Below are 20155 nucleotides of genomic sequence, written 5' to 3'. Positions count from 1 at the left end.
GAAAGATAGATAAGGTCAAGATAGATGTCAGTAGAGACTCTGAAGCTTGCTCTTGAGTATAGACAATTTAAAGTGACTGGCAGAAATGACAAAGTGAAAGCTGAACAGAAAACTTCAAGGGGAATCCCAGGAAGACAGAGTGAAATGTTATAATGAAATCCGCAGAACTGAAATTAGAAAATCAAGCTGGAAGAACTTGCTTGGCCATTTCTCAAGCTTAAACTGATTAAAAAAAATAATAATGCAAGTCTCAAGCTGAAATGCTGAGGGATTCTATGGACAAAATATTGAGCAACTCGGGAAGCATCCATAGAAAATGGAAGTATTACATAGAAGCAACCATTTCAGGAGGTAGCATATGACTAGAAGCTCATGGCATTGAAGGAAGAAGTGTAAGCTACACGAAACCATTGGCAAAACATGAAGCTCCTGGAAGGAGTGGAATAGCAATTGAGATATTTCAACCAACGGAAGCATTGTTGGAGGTGCTTACTGGTCTACGCCAAGAAACCTGGAAGACAGCTACTGATCCACCTGCTAGAAGAGCGCTATCTTTGGGCCCATGCCAAAGAAAGGCAACACAACAGAATGCAGAAATCACCCACCAATATCATTAAATCACACACAAGTATATTTCTGCTGAAGATAATTCAAAAATGAGTGCACCGGTGCATCAACGGGGAATTTCCAGAAATTCAAGCTGTTTTCAGAACAGAGCAGAAGGGGTATCATTTCTACTATCAGATGGAACTTGACCTCAAACAGAGGATACCAGAAAGACATGTGTCTTATTGCCTTTGCAAAAGCATTCAACTGTGTGGACCATACCAAACTATCGCCAGCCTTGAGAAGAACTGAATTTCTAAAACACCCTAATTGTGCTCATGCAGACGACCCTGTGGATGAACCAGGAGGCAGTTGTTTGAACAGATCCAGTGGTTTAAAAGGTGTGCATCAAATTTATATCTTCCATCATTATTATAATCTATATGCTGAGCAAACCAAGAAACTGGGTTATATGAAGAAAAAAGTAGCATCATGATTAACAATCTGCAATGTGCAACTTTTACAACCTTGATTGCTGAAAGTGTACAGAACTTGAAGCACATAGTGATAAAGATTAAAGGCTATCGCCTTCATTATGGATTGCACCCCATTATAAAGCAAATGAAAATCTTTGCAACCAGATCAATACACAACATCATTATAAATGGAGAAAATATAAAAGTTTTCAAAGATTTCATTTCATTGGGATCCACAATCAATTCCATGGACTCAGTAGTCAAGACACCAAAGTATTTTATTGGGCCAATCAGCTCTCCAACATGTCTTTGAAGTGTTAAAAGGCAAAGATGTCACTTTGAGGACTAAGATTATCATAACCCAAACCAAGGTATTTTCCACCGTCTTATGTGCATGAGGAAGCTGGACAAAGAATGGGGAGGACGTGATACATTTGAATTACTCTGTTGGCAAAGGACGATGATTGAACACATCTCTGACTACCAGAAGAAGAACATGCCTCTCTTGGAAGGAGAACACCCAGCTTGCCTCTGAGAAGCCAGGATGGCAAGACTTCTTCCCATGTATTGTGTCCATGGGACGTGGAGGGGCCAATCCCTGGAAGAGCCACTCACTCTTAGTAAAGTAGAGGGGCAACAAAAAGAGAAGACCCGCAAGTGGCTTGACACAGTGCTGCAACAATGGGCTGAGACCGAGGAAAGACTCGGAGTCTGGCACCCGGCCGGGCAGTGTTTCACCCTGTTGTCCACAGGGTGCATATGAGCTGGAGCAGACAGCATGGCATGCAGCACACAAAGTACACGTGGCAGCTGCCCCACAGGCTTGATACAGCGCAGGTAGCTAAACAGCGTAAAGGTGAGACCCAACTCCTACTGACAGTTAGGGACAAAACTTGCCCCCTGTGGCTGTTCTCTTTCAGATTTTACAAGGAAAATTGTTTGATGGATAAATCTGGATAAAACACTCTACTTGTCCCATGTGAACGAGTCCCTACCACTAGTTATTTTTGTGGTTTAAAAGTACTATCCAGTGCTTTAGAGTCCCCCCTCATGATTATTAGAAGCCTCTGCTAAACGAGCACTTTCTCCTCTAACATGGCATAAACCTTCTAAACCTGGGCACATGCTCTGAAGATTTTGTTTTAAATGACATTTGACCCTAATGGTATCTTAATGGATCCCGTTATGGAATGTAAACGGAAGATGCGCCCACACCCACCCCGAAGGGCTTTGTAAAGCTTTACGCTCTAGTTTGGCACTGGAGAGAAGAGGAAAGCATTTCTTCCAATGATTCTCTACCAAAGGAGGGACAGACACAGCGGGAATCACAGAATGCTCAACACTTGACATTGACGCCCTACAAGTGTGTGTGTGGGGTTTGTAACACCCTGAAGAAAGAGTGGTGTCACGTTCACACCTATGCTATCAAATGTCTGCAGAAAAGTGTTTCCTTCCTTTCTATCCAGCTGTGAACAAGAAGAAATGGGACCTGGTAATACTCTGTAGCCTGGCCTCCCCACAGAGATGGCACCAATCTATCCACAGTCTGGCAGAGCCAAAGACTTGCCAGAGCAGCTTTGACACCTGGTTATGGGTCTCCCCACTAAGCCTGAGATACAGTACAGACAGGATACTTCCAACTCTGGTGTGAAATGAGGACCAAAATGACCCTTTTTACTGGCACTGGGACTGTTTGTGCAACTTTATAGCACACAGATGGCACGAGGTACAGCCCCAACCATTTCTGCATGAGATGGGGCCCAAGGCTTTTTAACATCCTTGCTGTAGACTGGCCTCAAGCCTCCATTCTCTTTTTCTCTTAACACTTACACTCACACGCTTCCCTGAAAGAAAAAAAAAAACACACACAGGAATCAGATGTGAAAAGCTAACATTTGAGAGAGTCGCAGAATGCCCTTGACCTCCCTCACCTCCTACCCTAGTTCTTCTTCTTGAACTCAGTCCTGTGCAGCAGAGAATAGTCTGTTTTTATCCCCACACCCACTGTTTCTTTGCAGCAACCTTTCCATCATGACAAGTCCAGCAGCAGCAGGAATGAAGCCATTCGAGGAAGAGGTATATGTGAAGGAGGGCAGTGCCCTAGGCCAAAGTACTAAGGTGGGAGATGTGTTAAAGGGAAAACTGAGAGCTGAGGACTTTAGCCTTGGATGTGTAAGTGGTTAATGCACTAAGATCCTAAATGAAAGACTGGAGGTCCAAATGTCCCACCTGTGGGAACTGTGGAAGAACGACCTGAAAACCTGGTATGACTGATGACTGAAAATGCTATGGCGCCCATTCAAACTCTGACCCCCGGGGCACCCTGAGAAAGAACTGACTACACAGCAACTAGTCACTGGTCCATTTGGGGGCACAGCAAGGCAAAGACCATTAAGCGACTCCCAGAATACCCTCACCCCAACAAAGGAGAGTTGCTTCACAGTGAAAGCAGCCATAGGATACAGCCAGGCAGAGGGAGGCCACAGTTTAGGGAGGGAAGGGGAAGGTGTCACAGGTCTCCGTGACCTACAGAAGAACACAGGAAGCAGTTGAATGGCAGTTACAACCAGACATCCTCCAGACCTTGTTCCATCTGGAGCTAAGCAAAGCTAGGTGGACAGGAGCACAACCACAGACCATCAGCAAGAGATGCCATTAAAACGTCCAGTGACCAAGTGACCAACAGACATCACTATAGACAAGAGACATAAAAAAGACCAATGCTGACTTAAAATGGAACCAAGGGAGAATTAGGAAATCTGAAAGTCCAAGTATTAAATTCCTTTTTTTTAAAGTGAGACTGTCCTATTGACATTGAGCTCATAAGTTCCCAAATGTATTTTCCTACCACCCTCTTTTCAGGAAAAAAAAATCCAGTTTAAAGCATAGGTATCTGCTCTTGCAGCCTCCTCCCCTAAATTGCTCTAGTGTCCCCCAGGGGTCAGTATCACCCACTTTGTGAAACACTGATCCAATTTCTCTATTGTCTCTTTTGATAGATCATAAGGGTTTGGTTCGTGTGGGCTCCATCCTGCGAGGTCCTTGTGTATAATTGCTTATATCACTGAATAAAGGTATACCCAATTAGTAGGTCATACTGCAAGATGCTATAATGCGGTCTTTGGCATCATTCTATCATGGAGGTCCTATTTCCCAGCTTCTGCTCATTCTTTGATTCTAACTTTCAAATTCCAGAGGATCACCAATAATTATCCATTCATTTTGATTACAAGTTTAAATAATTTGAAACTCTAGACCTTGGTAAAAATCGTCAATTTCTTCATCTCTGGATTAATGCTTTGTCATCAAATGTGTACTAACTGGTCCTCTTTGCAGGGATTATGATGTTATCCTATCATTGTCAGCACAATACTTCTGGAGATTTCTTGAAATGTCCTTTTGATGAAAAGTATGATGTGATTCCTCTTCAATTTTTAATTCATGAAATACTAAACCATCTGATTATCCAACTCAACACCCCAAATACCAAGCAATTTCAACTCATTAATGTCTAGAATATATATATCTTCAAACATTTCATTTTTGACAATTCGAATTTGCTGCCATTCATACTTCATCCATTCCATGTTCTTATTAGTCATTAGATGTGTGTGGCTGTCTCTTATCATTTTGAGTCATCCCCCATTGGCAAGGGAATGTCTAGAAAGCTTTACTCCATTTGCATCATTCAGGTGGACTCTACTTCTTGGGGGCAAACCTTCCCCGGTAGTATATTGAGAGCCTTCCAACTGAGGGAGTCATATTGTAGCACTCAACATTCTGCTGTTACTCATAGGATTTCCACTGGGCAATTTCTTTCAGAAACAAACCACCAGGTCCCGCTTTCTGGCCCATCTTAGTTTTGATTCTGCTGAAATTTGTTCATTATGGGTGACCCTAACGGTATATGGCATGACCAGTGCAGTGCCATAGCTTCCAGCAACAAAGCAACATTCAAACCAACACAGTATGTATGGCCACTGACAGATGAGCGTTGAAAAGGTCTACCACCCACTTACATGAGTTCCTGCAATAATGCAAGTGTTGGAAAGAAAACGTTCTAAAGTTTTCAGTTTTGTTTCTAATTACGCTTCTTCCACTTCAAAACATTTTCTGTAAGGAAGGAAGAAGATGAAAAGGAACAGAAATATAAATAGAAGTTGCAGATCTTCAGCGATGGGGGGGGGGGAATTTTCTGGGCTATCTAACACTGAAGAACAGAAGGCAAAGGAAGGGGTGGTGGGGAGAAGGCCTGTGAACATGTGAATCCCTGCTAGTACTCGCAGTTTACCAATCCCTGGAACACAGCTCCTGGGTCATTGTGTAGGGATGAACACAAAGGCATGGAGAAAAACACCTAATATCTATCCGTAGCTCCTTCCAAAGTGCTACATGACACCCCTGGCGAAGCCAGGTGCCAGATGCGCTGGTGTTCAAGGAACCAGAATTGCTCTGACTTTCCCAGGAAGGGAGAGGCAATTTCTTCCTTGGACCATTGGATGGGAGATAAAAAGTGGGGGACAAAAGTGGGAACCGTGCTTAGAATGAAGTAAAGAGGAGGCTTGAGCAAACAGAGGACCAAAACACTTGATTGCATGATCAGAACTGTTCTCAGTAGCTGCCACTGAGTCAGCCCCCAACCATGGCCCCATAGGCCCAGATGAAATGCTACCTAGTCATGCGTCATCCCCACAATGGGGTATGGGTCTGACGGTTGTCGACCATAGAAATTTCACTGGATAACTTCAGAGGTAGATGACCAGGCCTTTCTTTCTAGTCCATTGTAACCCAGAAGCTCAGTCTAGAAACTCTGTTGAAATCCCTACTGCATCATAGCAACATGCAAGCCTCCACTGACAGATGGGTGATGGGGGCCCATGAAGTACATCAGCCAAGACTCAAACCTGGTCTCCCACATGGAAGGATAGGATTCTTCCACTGAACCACCACTGCGTCCTTGTTCTTCAGCAGACCCACTGCCTCTACTGCAGTCCTTGTTCTTCAGCAGACCCACTGCCTCTACTGCAGTCCTTGTTCTTCAGCAGACCCACTGCCTCTACTGCAGTCCTTGTTCTTCAGCAGACCCACTGCCTCTACTGCAGTTCTTGTTCTTCAGCAGACCCACTGCCTCTACTGCAGTCCTTGTTCTTCAGCAGACCCACTGCCTCTACTGCAGTCCTTGTTCTTCAGCAGACCCACTGCCTCTACTGCAGTCCTTGTTCTTCAGCAGACCCACTGCCTCTACTGCAGTCCTTGTTCTTCAGCAGACCCACTGCCTCTACTGCAGTCCTTGTTCTTCAGCAGACCCACTGCCTCTTATGCTCATTCCAGCTCTTTTACTCACGTAATAGTTATTTCTCTCCCACCACTGTTCCGGTTTAAGAACGAGAAGAGCTAATAGAATGGTTTCCTTAGAAATGTCTGTGGTATCCTTTCCTCAGTATATATGGCACATATATATAGGATATATGTGGCATATATGGCAGCTAGTCAACAAGCAATCATAATGAAATTAAAAGTGGGGGAGGGGAAAAGAAAAAGTTTGCAAGATGCAAAATACTGGGTGTGGTATTGGCACTATTCCAAACTGATCCTAGTGCAAAGACTCCCAAAGCCAATTATGCCTCCAAATTTCCTTGAAAGCTTTTAAAAAACTTTAAAAATACCAGGCCTACCTTTACAAATGCATAAAATAACAGCACAGTGTTGGCAGTTCTTAACTTGCAGAGTTGGGGAACCACTTTCAAACAAAGAATTTGAATAATTAAATTGCTTGTCTTTCTTGACCAGTGCTTCCTAAGCTGTATTCCATAGGAAATGGAGATCAATAGGACTGTCAGATTTTCCTTTGCACACTGAAACCCAGGTTACATAAAGCTAGCAAAGTTTGTTTTGTCTTTTTCTTCTTGGAATTTTTTATATTAATACCAATTGCCATCGATTTGACTCTGCCTCATGACCCCAAGGGCTTCAGGATATAGCAGTGTTCCCTAGGGTGGTTAACAGTTGGTTCATCAGCAGTAGATCACCAGACCTTTCTTCCATGTCACCTCTGGGTGGCACTCCAACTTCCAACTTTTTGGCTAGCTGTGGAGGTCATTAACCATGTGAACCACCCACAGACTCCACTGCATAATAAACGCAAATATCCAAAGTCAGGCTACTATGAACAGCATTTTCCCTATTAGCTTTGATGGAAGCGTCTTGTTTTCATATGAAAACACCCCAGAATTAGCGTGCTCTGTCACATGAGATTGGGGGAAATGACCTTCTGGATTGCAGCTGCAGGGCTCTGCATTCCTGTGTATACAAGTGCAATAATTAAAGTCAAGGGATTCAGTCAGCTTGAGACGAAATGACAATTTTTAAATTTGAAGGTAAAAGTTGTTCCTCCTTGATATAAACTAACACTGTTGACAAATAAAAGTAAAGAGAACACATGCTACATTAGATTTGCATGGAAGCTGCAACATCAGTTCCCACTCTGTGGTAGTTACATAATCTGGTGTCAATTTGAGGATTCGGAGTGAAGGGGTTGAGTCTAGCCTGTGAATAAAGCCATAGCCAATGAAGTTTCTGCAAGGGCATGGCCTTCTCCTGAGGATTCTGGAAACTCCAGTATTCCTCCCTGGAGGCAGAAGACACTCTCTCTCTCGGCTCGCTCCCTGGAATATTTCAGCTGACAAGACACATGGAACTACATAGTGCCCTAAGCTGGAGGAACCACGTAAAGACCCCTGCCAGGCCTGAGATGTTTACAACGCCAATGGATCCACAAGACTTCCCACCCACCGGCCTGTGATCTTTTTGCATTCGGCGTTGTTGCATGTGTTTCATGAGTCTGAAGAGAACTTTATATATTGGTATCAGACATATTGGGTCAATATCAGACTTAGGGACTTGATTTGAGCTGGGCTGGGATGTTTTTTCAATATTCAATTGCTCTTGTATATAAAGCTCTTTCTTCTACACATATTTGAGTGCCTATAAATTTGTTTCTCTAGTCTACCCAGACGAACACACATTCCAACTACCTAGACTAAGGCAACTTCATCAGACAAGGGCACAACTTTTCATAAGATTACCCTCATTTCAGGTGCCAGTTGGAAATATCGGAGTTCCCAAGCCCTCCTACTTCTGACCACCTGACAAGAAATTCAGGAGTTCTTGTCATTCTAACAGGACACTATCCACAAGCTCAGAGGCCCCTTGATCACCCACACTTCTGACTAACTTTCTACAAACAAGGGGATTCCTACTACCCTCCCAGGATCAATACTTAGAGTTCAACTTACAGAACTCAAGAAAGCATGGTACTTAGGATTACGACTTCATTATAGCAAAAATGAAAGACACAAATTAGGTCCAGACAAAAGAAGAGACGCACAAGGAGAGGTCGGGGAAGGTTCCCAGATGAGAATGCTCCCTGCCCTACAACCACGGAGTCAGAGTGAAGCATCCTCGGAGCATGTCGATGTACAGTCTGACTCAAGCATTCCTACAACCCTCCTCAACGGTCGGGCTGAAAGCAGGCGAGAGGTCTTTCTAGGTTGGTCAAGACCCATCGTGAGTCACCTCATTACCCTTAAACTATCTGGTGTGGTCCAGCGGTCCACCATGGTTGACAGATATTTTTCAACCCAGGAATTCCAAAAGCTTAGAGGTGATCTAGGAACCAGGGGAAAAGGCCACAGGCTTTGGGTAGAGTTCATTCTTCGCCCCTATAAGCAACAGTGAACCATGACATGACGCTCATCTCAGAAACTGGTTCTCTCTTATCTGAACATTCCACCCACCTCTTTGGTTTTCTCTCTTTGCCAGTTCAATAGACTTATTAGTTTATAAATCTAAGTGAGGAAGATCATCTCAGATTATTTGAAATATTTCATTTCCACATCTGCAATGACACCCTTGTCTTTCTTTGGAGTTCTTTCTATATGAGCAGGGCTTCAAACGGTTTGAGAAAAAAATCCCATTATATATTAATTCCATTTATTCCAGAACTTGTTGAAGCCCTCTTCTGTTTTTGGCTTAGGATATTACATTTTTTCCTCTCTATCTGGACACTGTCTGATGACCAGTTAATATCATTTTAAAAGGCAACACATATATCATTTTGACTGCCAGTTACCAGAGACACTGTTACAACTTTGGACTATGGATTCTGAATTAAGTACAGAACCTAAAACAAATAAAAAAAACTCACTGCCATCCAATCAATACTGATGCAGAGCAACCCCTGTGGGTTTCCAAGACTGTAACTGTCTAGGAGAGTAGAAAGCCCAGTCTTTCCCCTGAAAAGTTGCTGGTTGTTTCAAACACCCAACTATGCAGATCAGAACCCACTGAATAACCTCTACAACCCCAGGGCTCCTAAGCACAGACCCATCACATCTCATATTCTTTTTTTTTGGGGGGGGGGGGTTCTGTCCTTTCCAGTAGTCAGAGCACCAATACCAACCATTGAACATTCTCAACAATATTTACATTGTGTAAACTTTCTCAGGTTTTATTTAACACTTTCCCTAACAGCCTTGTAAGCAAGAGTTTGGTTTGCTTCTTTGCATGTGTGTAGTTTCTTAACGACTACACACGTACAAATGTGAGCTGAAAAAGAAAGCTTACTAGAGTTCATGCTCTTTTACAAGTATCAGAGAAGATTCAAAATAAAACAAGTAGTTACAAAGAAAAACATATTTGTAATTTTCCCTTCCCTGCCTGGATTTTTATTTTAAAATTTAAAAACCTTTCATTTGCATTTGAAAAACAACACACAACCATTGAGGGAAATTTATAAATTACCTATTAGCAATAAGAGAAAGCAAAAATCACATTGACTTCTACCACTCATAGAAAACAACTATTAGCAGCTATTTGGTCATATGCCCATGGATAGATCTTCTAAATGGTGATTGATTTATACTTCTCCTACACAAATTAGTTTCTACTTGCCATGAATTCCTTTCCACGTTACTACATGGTTTCATCAAGAATATCCCCAATGGTGATATATTTTCACATTAACTATGCACACCCATTCATGTAACATATTTTAATTGTGTCTGGTTTTGACACTACAGACCACATCAAAACAGAAATTTTTTATTGGGGCAAAAATTTTGAAGTTCAATATCAGAATTGAGATCAAAGAATGCATATTGCTACTCAAGTCTCTGGGCACAAGTAGTGAAGTGCTTGATTACAAACTGAAAGTTTGGCAGTTCAAGATCACTGGAAGGTCCATTAAAAGGCAGACCTGTCAGTCTGCTTTTGTGAGGTCACGGTGTGAAAGCCCAACGGATCAGTTCTTCTCTGTACACAAGTGGCCATCAGACATTAGAACTTAATTGATGGCAACTAACAACAGTTACTACACTCATCACTAAAATTTTACAGTAATCTGTGCATGTGTGTGTGTCTCTCTCTCCTTTCCCCAGTAATATATAACCTTCCCCACTTCTTCACATTGTCAAACTCCTAGGCAAGACCATTTAAAAGGCAATGGAGATATATATGTGAGTATATTTCATGTCATGTTTATATTCCTTGGACATTTCCATGGACACTTTAGAAAAGGGTAGAAACAAAGGGCTTGAAATAAGATGACCCAATTTAACCGGAATGATGCTCTCCATCCCAAACTAAAGTTTAACTGGCAGAAGATATTTATGTGTCCAATACAAAACACTCAAGACATTGCCTTTTATCTTGCTGGATTCTCTGCCCATCAAATGAAGCTTCACATCACTTGTGCAGTTTCGCCTCCTGTCAGAGTGCCCTTGGCCCAGCACTGCTTTGCAAGGTAGGCAGGGATTTCCTATTAATGCCAGGCAGTCTCAGTAGTAGATAATACTGCAGCGGAAAGTGGCAACTGATCTTGTAAGCCCGATGAGCCGCCAAAATGCCCAGTTATTAAAGGAAGTGTTAAAAATAAAAGCAGCACAGATTTTTGTAAGTCATTTGTGAGAAAGCTGCTGGGACTAAAGGAAGAGGGAGAGTCCGTGTGAGACAAAAAGGAAAGCGAGGCAGACAGAGAAAGGGAGCAAGGAACGCAAGACAGAGAGACATAAACAAAGGGTAAGCTTTTAAAATGAACACTGTGAGTTTCATCCCATAAGGGAAAGGAGCAAATTAGTCAGTTATTGCTGTCATTTTGCCCAAAGGCTTCCACTAGATTAAACTGACCCTTGAATGTATTCACCAGCACTGTCTCACTCTAAGGTGATTTTGTGGCCCGGAGAAATGTGGCAATATTTGGACACATTTTGGTGTCACAACTAGAAGCCATTTGAGATGTAGTCAATTAATTAATATGGCCCTTCTACCCATACTTCCTTGTGTGATATGCTATAATTCTGGACATTATGAGTGTGCCTAATGACTCCATTTGGGAGGGAAGAGGAGGGTTTGTACTCCCGGGAAGAGTTACAGTGTTAGAAAAGAACAGGGGCATCTCTCCCCTGTCCTGTAGGGTCGCTGTGAGTCTGAATTGACTCACTGGTACTCAGTTTAGTTTTCTAATCTCTGTTTCTTTGGAGGCAGATTTAATATTACTTTACTAGATGCTGTGACTTAAGACGTCATCTTGGTTACATTGTGGGTGTGGTCTACTAAAAGTCAAAAGCCACACCTCCGTCTACACCATCACCATTTCTTGACTGAGCTATGGTAAAATCAAGAAGACCTGCTTTGACATTTTGGGCTGCTGGTTCTAGATCCTGTATTTGGCTCGCCTCTGGATTTGGTACTCAAGAGCACCCACAAGCACGTGAGACATCTCCTTAACATTTAATAAGTTTCTTTGAGATGTTTCTGTGAATAGCAGAACCCAGGGACTTGAGGGACTGACTACACTCAAGGAGGATGTGAGGGGGTGGGGGATGGAGCAGAATAGCATCTTGGAAGAGTTGGGCATTTAGGACATTTTTAATCTTCAACTTCTTGGAGATGGTATGGTATAAATTCTTATCAAAGAAATAATTACCATGGTTTGAGTAGTATCTAGATGATAGAAGCCAAGGATATGGCTTAATAGCCAAAATGCACAGCGCAGTCCCCATAACAAAGAATCATCTTGTCCAACCAGCAATAATGCTGACGTTGAAAATCTTGAACCAAGGAAAGCCAAATGTTTAATGATCTGTTCTCAGTTGAGAAATGCAATGGCATTTGGCTATCTCTTTTAATTTAAAAAAAGCTAAAAGGCATAAAAAGAAGAATCTATACAGATCACATATTTTACTTACTTGTTTCATTGTTAATTGTGGTAGTTACATAATGTCATGTCAACTTAATAGAGTGAAGGGGGAATCTAGTCTGTCAATCAGGTCACAGTCAGATCATGCTTCCTTATGGGTTTGGCCTTCTCATGAGGATTCTGGGAACTTCCTCTGTTTCTCTTGAGAGGTAGCCCACACTCTTTCTCATCTTCACCTTCCTGTTGATAAGCCATGAAGAGGCATACTCAGAGACATGGAGGAGCATCACGCCAGTGTTGAGATGCTTCCACCGCCACTAGATCCACAAGACTTCATCCAATGGCCTGTGATCTTCCTCCACTCAGCATCATTGCATGTGCTGCATGAGTTTGAAGAGGAATTTATGGACTTCTATTGTATATATGGGCTAATATCGGACATTAGGATTTGGTCTGGACTGGCTGAAAGTTGTTACCCCTCTGGTCTGAGTCAGAGGATGCCTCGTTGTGGCTCCCGGGGGTGGGGATGATGAGTGGGAAGGCTAGAGTCCCTCATGAACGCCTTCCCCCCCACCCCACCCGCAAAAGCCAACCCCGGGAGGCGAAAGCAGGCGGCAGCATGCCAGGCCAGGCATCTGATCTGTAACCAATGCCGCCAGAAGCTGAGCGACTGTGCGATATTCAGGGGAGCCCTGACTCCCAGCATCAGGAATCTGGCTATGGAGAAGGTGGCCCTGGCCATCTTGTTTCTTTCCCTGCAACTATGCGACCACCGGCTGCTCGCTGACCCTGCGCCACACAGAGAAGCCAGAGCACGAGGACGTCTGTGAATACCGTCCCTATCCCTGCCCTTGCCCAAGGGCATCCTGCAAGTGGCAAGGCTTCCTGGAATCCGTGATGGACCTCATGCATGCCCACAGAGTATCACCACCCTTCAGGGAGAAGACATCGTCTTTTTGGCGGCAGGCAAACCTGCCGGGGGCTGTCGACTGGGTGATGATGCAGTCGTGTTTGGGCCACCACTTCATGCTGGTGCTGGAGAAGTAAGACAAGTATCAATGCCACCACGGTTCTTTCCCATTGTCCTGCTCATTGGTACCCGCAAGCAGGCTGAGAACCTTGCCTACAGACTGGAGTTGAATGGGAACTGCGGGAGACTGACGTGGGAGGCCACACCCCATCCACTCATGACGGCGTGACCTACTCGACCATCATGAACAGCGACTGCCTGGTTTTTTACACACCCATAGCACATCTTTTTTGCAGACAATGGGAACCTTGGGATAAATGTGACTATTTCTACATGTTATCCTTGATCCATCATGTGCGGTCCATAATTTTGGGGCATAGCGTTCTACATTTAATAAAGGTTTTTATAGATGTTTTGTTCAAAAAATATATATAATTTTTAATTAAAAATACAATCTTAATATACAATTACTCTTTGATATAAAGTTCTTTTCTACACATATATAAGCATCTCTCATTTGTTTCTCTAGTCAACTCAGATTAACACAGTTATATATTCAGATAAGTAAAAAATATTGCTACACAACATGTGAATACGACAACATAATGGCATGAAGCAAGGAATCAACAGAGGCCAGTAGGACCAACTCCAATCCAAACTATGTGGACAGACCCCCCACCCCTCAAAGAATGCACTTCAGAGGACAGCACTGAAGCCAAAGCTTAGGGAGAGGGGCATATCTGATCAGAGCACACAGGAGCAAACGAAGAGGGAAGGAGAGCGAGTGGAGCACATCCTGACCCACCAAGCCCCAGGGACAATATTCCTGCTCAGAGCAGCCAATGCACAGAGAGGACCAGAGGACAAACCCCACCACGAGACACAAACACAGCATCCCTCACTGACCCATAGGCTACGGGGGACAGCACTGGAGACAAAATGTGGGAACTGTGCCCAATCTGACCCCATCACACCAGGGTGAAACACTAAGGGCGTGTAACAGAGCAGCTAGGGGGGCAAAGCAATGAAGTCCCTGGGGAATGCCCAAAATAGACTTTGGTCAGGGTCTGACATCCTTTCAGACTCAACTAGAAAACACTCCTAAAGGTCAAGAAACAGAACTTGAACTATTTATAGGCTTTTCTTCTTTTGTTGTTGAGTTTTTTGTTGTGATGGTTGTTTTTGTTTTGTTTTGCTTTGTCATATTTTTGTGCTTATTATTGTCTCTGCATGTCTATCTAGATAAGATAGGCAGGATAAACAATCCTCCAGAGGAGAAAATAACAATGCTGGCAGTTCTGGGAGGACACAGGAGAGGGGAAGGCAGGGGACAGGAAGTGGGGTGTCAAAAAACTCAGAGACAAGGGAACAACAAGTGATCCAAACTTGACAGTGAGGAGGGTGTAGGAGGTCTCGTGGGACTTAATCAAGGGAAATGTAGCCAAGAGGTATTACTGAAATCTGAATAAAGGCCGAACATAATTGTGGGACAAGAGGAAAGTAAAAGGAAATAGAGGAAAGAATTCAGAGGCAAATGGTCTTTATAGGGGTTAAATGGTCATGTACATATGTAAACATGTTTACATATAAGAACAGGGAAATAGATCTATGCACACATATTTACATGTTAAGTATTAAGGTAGCAGATGGACATTGGGCCCCTACTCAAGTACTGCCTCAATGCAAGAACACTTTGTTCTAGTAACCCAGCATTCCTTGATGCTTACCTGCTCTGATACGATCACTGAAAACGAAATGGCAGCTGGTTTCAAAAGAAGTAAAGAATAATGTTACATTAAAATTCCAGTGCTGATTATTTATAATATTTATTAGTAATGATAGATGTATAATTTCCCAACAGAATATAAAAAGTAGAGAACAATGTCATTAATATCACATGCAAGTAAAATCTGGGGGACGCTTGTTTGAAAGCAGTTGCAGCAGTACATCTATAGGCAAAGGCAGAAATTCAAGTCAGATTCAGAAGAAGACATAGACAAAGGATATCATGGCGAATGTCAGGTGGATCTTAATTGTACTCATAGACAAAGAGACTAGTGTTCAAATAGACAACTTGTATGTTTTGAGATCAGGAAAGGGGTGTGTCCAGGTCTTATCCTTTCCCAAAACTCATTCAATCGATATCCTGAACAACTAATCTGAGAAGGTGAACAAAATGAGATGGAAGGTGGCATCAGATTGGCTCATGACCAGCCTGTGATTGCTTGCTGAAAGTGAAGAAAACTTGAAGAAGAGGAATTCAAGCACTTAATAATGGATTTCAAAGACTAAAGCCTTCAGTACTGATTACACTTCAATGTAGGGAAAATAAGATTTCTCAAAACTTAGTAATGAATCACAAGATAAACCAAGAAAAGATTGAAGTTGGCAAGGGGTTCACTTTACTTGGATCCACAACTGAATCTCACGGAAGCAGTTGTCAGTCAACAATTCAAATGCCACCATGCATTGGGTAAATCTGTGCCCAAGAACCTCTTTAAAGCGTTGAAGAGCAAAGATGTCATTTTGAGGACTAAGGTGCACCTAATGCAGACCACCGTATTTTCAATCATCTCACATGCTTATGAAAGCTAGGCAGTGAATGAGGAAGACCAGAGAAGAAGTAATGCATGGGGTTGTTGTTGTTGTTAGGAGCTGTAGAGCTGGTTCCAGCATGGAGCCACCCCACATACAATAGAATGAAACACTCATCAGTCCTTTGCCATCCTCTCAATTGGTCTTTGGTTTGATCCCATGAATTGTGGTATTGTTGAAGAATTGGGATATACCATTAACTGCCAGAGGAATAAACAAAGATGTTTTGGAAGAACTAAAGCCAGAAAACACCAGGGAAGTAAGCATGGTAAGATGTTCTCTCATGTACTTTGGACATGTTATGCTACCAGGAGGGGTCAGTCCTGGAGGAGGCACGTGCATGATTAAAATGGTCGTTCTGTGGAAAAGAGAAAGACCACCGGCAAGATGGACTGACACGGTGTTACGACAGTGTACTCAAAATATAACAATTGTGGGGATGGTGCAGGACAGGGTAGAGTTTCGCCATGAGTCGAAAGTGACTCAATGGCAGCTAACAACCGGTACTGCAGTCAAGAGATAGCCAACTTTGACAATATACTATAAAGTAATAGGAAAAAGAAAACCTTTATGGAGATTACTGATAAATACAATAATTCAGTTAGTAATGACTTCTAAAGATCTAATACCCAAGCCCCAGTGAATTGTAAGTAGCACTCAAGAATCATAGGCCAGATTCATGCATGAATTGATGCATGAATAATCATTGTATAATTTGGCAATCTTGAAGCACTCTGTGCTGTGCTCATTCCTTGGGTGATGTAGCAATTTTAAGATTTTAAAGACCAGGATAGCCAATGCTTTGCCAACAGCTTCAAACTGGGAACCCCGGAATGAAAACACTGCTTCCTTCGGAGAGACTTTTCCAACGATGGCTGCCAAGGTAAGACAGAAAGACAGCCAAACTCTTTTTATTAATCTAATCATATTTCATAGTTGCCCATCTGGAAAATTACATGTGCAACTTTAATCAAAGGGCCAGCATTAGCGCTTATATAATTATCTGTTCTTCTTTAGTTATCTTTGTCATGGAGATACAGATATGATTGAGACACAATAAGAAGTAATGATTTCCCTTTAAACTTATTCTGATCCTATGCTTTCTTATCCATAACGGTGCACACAAAACTAGAATAGTGAAATTAGGCCTATGAGAACATTCTGAATGGAGATGTTCTACGTTTCATGAGGAGTCTTCTGTGTACACAGGAATATAAAGGGCTCTTTCTACAATCTTCAGAGAAAGACTTGTCCTTGTACTCCACTTTAACCCCAAACAGAAGTTGAATCAAGTCTGGATTGGCCTGGGATTGGCAAATGGAAAATGAGCCATTTTATCTTTTGGTTTGATAAATTCTAGAGAAAAATACAGAACACAAAATGAACAAACAAGCAAACAAACCACCACAAACTTTGAACTTCAACAAACTAATAATTCTGAGACAAGTTTCATCTGCTCATAGGGGGAAAGAAACCAGAAAAAGATAGTGAGCATTGATGCCACTACTCAGTGTCATCATATTATACATGTAGAAATAGCTGAAGTGGTGTATGTTTTTACGTGTGCACTTTCAACAATGAAAAAATCATGAATAGGCATTTCTGTTAAATTCTTTTAGAGTAAACTTAACTTTTAGAAACAGGAATGAATTAGAATGTATCTGGAAATTTTGTAATTTCTCATCAGGGGTAATGATGAATTTGGATTTAAAGACACTGCTTTCATGCTATGAAACTTACAGGAAACATCACATAAGAATAAAAATTCTACATACAACCAAAGAAACTTATCTTAAATTTGGGGTCTTATGACAGTGTTGAATTTTGCAGATTTTTCTGAAGAGAGATATAATATGCAGACATGTAATTATAGAATAAACAGGAAATTGTGTATGTGTGTATAATTATCCTCTTATTGATCGCTGCTAATTGTGACAGCAACTCTCTGCTAACACGGCTAATCATAAAACCTTCTCGGGCATTTGTTGATTTTGCATCGCACTTTCAGTCCAATGAGAAAGAACTGCTCAATAAAAATCTCATTAAAACTCCCATCACAATTCAAATGAGTACAAATAATATTTTCACAGTAAATTATACTGTGTGTCCTAGCCTCCCAGCTCATGGGTATAACTGATTGGTTCTAATGGCTTTTGCAAATGGTTTTTTAACTGACCATGTCTGTTGATGAGATGATCCCATCATTTCATCTAGGAGCATTTTAAACAGTAGTGTAAAGGACTATCTAATTATTATTCAACTGAAAAACTCGGTAAAAATGATGCCAAACGTTTTATCTGGTTGATTTAATTATTTTATACATTTAATTATTTTATACATTGAACAAGCATACTTTCTGTAGGTTGGATACTATGTAATGCATTTCAACAAACTCTATTATAGACTTTGGCCCTGTAGTGCTCACAGCTCAATAGTAGTTTAAGTTCACTACAATCAACGTAACAAGAGATAGACTCCAATTAATACAATAAATATTCAGAATGGCAGTGAACTGGATATTGTTCTAACTGCTCCCATTGAGTCCACTTCAATTCTAGGCGACGGTACATGAGTCAGAGCAGAACTATTCTCCATCGTAGAACTGCATTCACTGGAGTTTCAATGGCTGGCAGATATTATTCTATACTGTTGATTCTCAAATGTATTTGGCCTCCTGCTCCCTTTTCTGGAAATACAACATTTATTGTGTGTCTTGGCAATTAAAAACATTTGTACTATAGCCCATAATCAAGGATAAAATATAGATATTGCTCTTGTAGGCCCCTGGATCATTCCAAAGACCCCAAGGGTGGTATCGCCCACTTTGGAAAACATTGTCTTAGACCTTAGAATCCCAAAACAAGTCAAAATTGACATCAACTATTCTACATAAAACTAAGTATTATCATTATGTTACACAAAGGGACTTCAAAAAGTTAGTGGTGGGGGAAGGGACTTTATCTTTTAATTCAACATTTTTTCTGCAAATTTTAGACACCTTCACCTATGATTAGTCCTAAATTTTTTAAACTTGATTTCCTGAAAAACATAGTTATGATCAAATATTTTTCCATCTACTTTCAGAAAAATTTAAGGGAGAAAAATATCTATTTGAAAAGGCAAATGTCTTTTCTTGCAAAATTATCCTATGCAAGGATCCACAAAATAAATCCTTTCTACAACTTGAACTAGATAACTTAATATGTGCCAATTTTTGCTTACTTTTAAACCTCTTATGGTCAAAACTGTCTTCATAATATTATGAGTGTGATGTATAATAAACATGTTGAATGAATGATGAATGTAAAATTAAACTTTTCACTTCAAGTACACTCTCTTCTATTTAAGTTTCTTCCTACATCTTCATAAGTATAAGGCCATTATCTAACCAGACCCTTTTATTTTTTTACTGTCAAATATTCCAGAACCATTTCTAGACAGGCATCTACAGTCAGCAACTTTCACCCTCTCACTCACTTTTCACATGATTCTTCTGGATTCTTTGTGCTCTCTGAAAAGTGGTAGCATCATGAGATCCTGATTTACTATCTTAACTTCACTTAATGTCTTTAAAATATCTTTTGCATTATAATAAGCACATGTTAGTATACTATGTGATTCCCATATAATTTATTTTGCTTTAAATACATTCCTGTACAGTGAGAGACTATTTCACTGGGTTGGTCTGCATATAGGGAGATGTTTAGATGAGAAAGTCCCATGCCTACAGCCAAGAGTATTGTTGAGTTAACAGCATTTGTGAGTGCCAAGTATATGGCAGGTGCTGTGTGGGCTACAGAGATAAGTGGTGGAAGAAGCTTCCGGTTAAATGAAGAAGACAGGCACTCATTCATGTAGTAATGAGTGAGTAAGAGGGGGCATAGCCCAGACTGCAGCACATAGCTGTTGGCACACAAATTATTCCTTTTCAAAACTACCTCTTTTCATTTACTGAATGTTTGACCTTGAACAAGTATCCTTAAACTCCCTTTATTTCTTTCTTCTTCTTCTTTTAATCATTTTATTTGGGGCTCATAAACTCTTAACACAATCCATACATCCATCCATTGTGTCAAGCACGTTTGCACATTTGTTGCCATCATCATTCTCAAAACACTTTCTTTCTACTTGGGCCCTTGGCACCAGCTCATTTTCCCCCTCCCTCCCCAGCCCCCTTTCTTCATGAACCCTTGATAATTTATAAGTTATTGTTACTTTGTCATGTCTTACACTGTCGGATGTCTCCCTTCACCCACTTTTCTATTGTACATCCCCTAGGACGGTGGTTATATGTAGATCCTTATGATTGGCTCCCCTTTTCTATCCCACCTTACCCTTTCCCTCCTGTTATCACTACTCTCATTATTGGTT

The 20155-nt window shown here is 41.4% G+C and overlaps 1 protein-coding gene and 1 pseudogene across 2 annotated transcripts in view; one reads left to right on the top strand and one right to left on the bottom strand.

Moving 5' to 3' along the window:
* PDE1C (phosphodiesterase 1C) overlaps positions 1-20155 on the bottom strand; it is a 537043-nt gene that overhangs the window by 127059 nt on the left and 389829 nt on the right. The window lies entirely within an intron of this gene.
* LOC142456991 (E3 ubiquitin-protein ligase SIAH2 pseudogene) lies at positions 12774-13535 on the top strand (annotated as a pseudogene).

The sequence above is a fragment of the Tenrec ecaudatus genome, chromosome 9, assembly GCF_050624435.1.
Source record: "Tenrec ecaudatus isolate mTenEca1 chromosome 9, mTenEca1.hap1, whole genome shotgun sequence".
Classification (NCBI taxonomy): Eukaryota; Metazoa; Chordata; class Mammalia; order Afrosoricida; family Tenrecidae; genus Tenrec; species Tenrec ecaudatus.
This window is presented reverse-complemented; position numbering and strand designations above follow the sequence as displayed.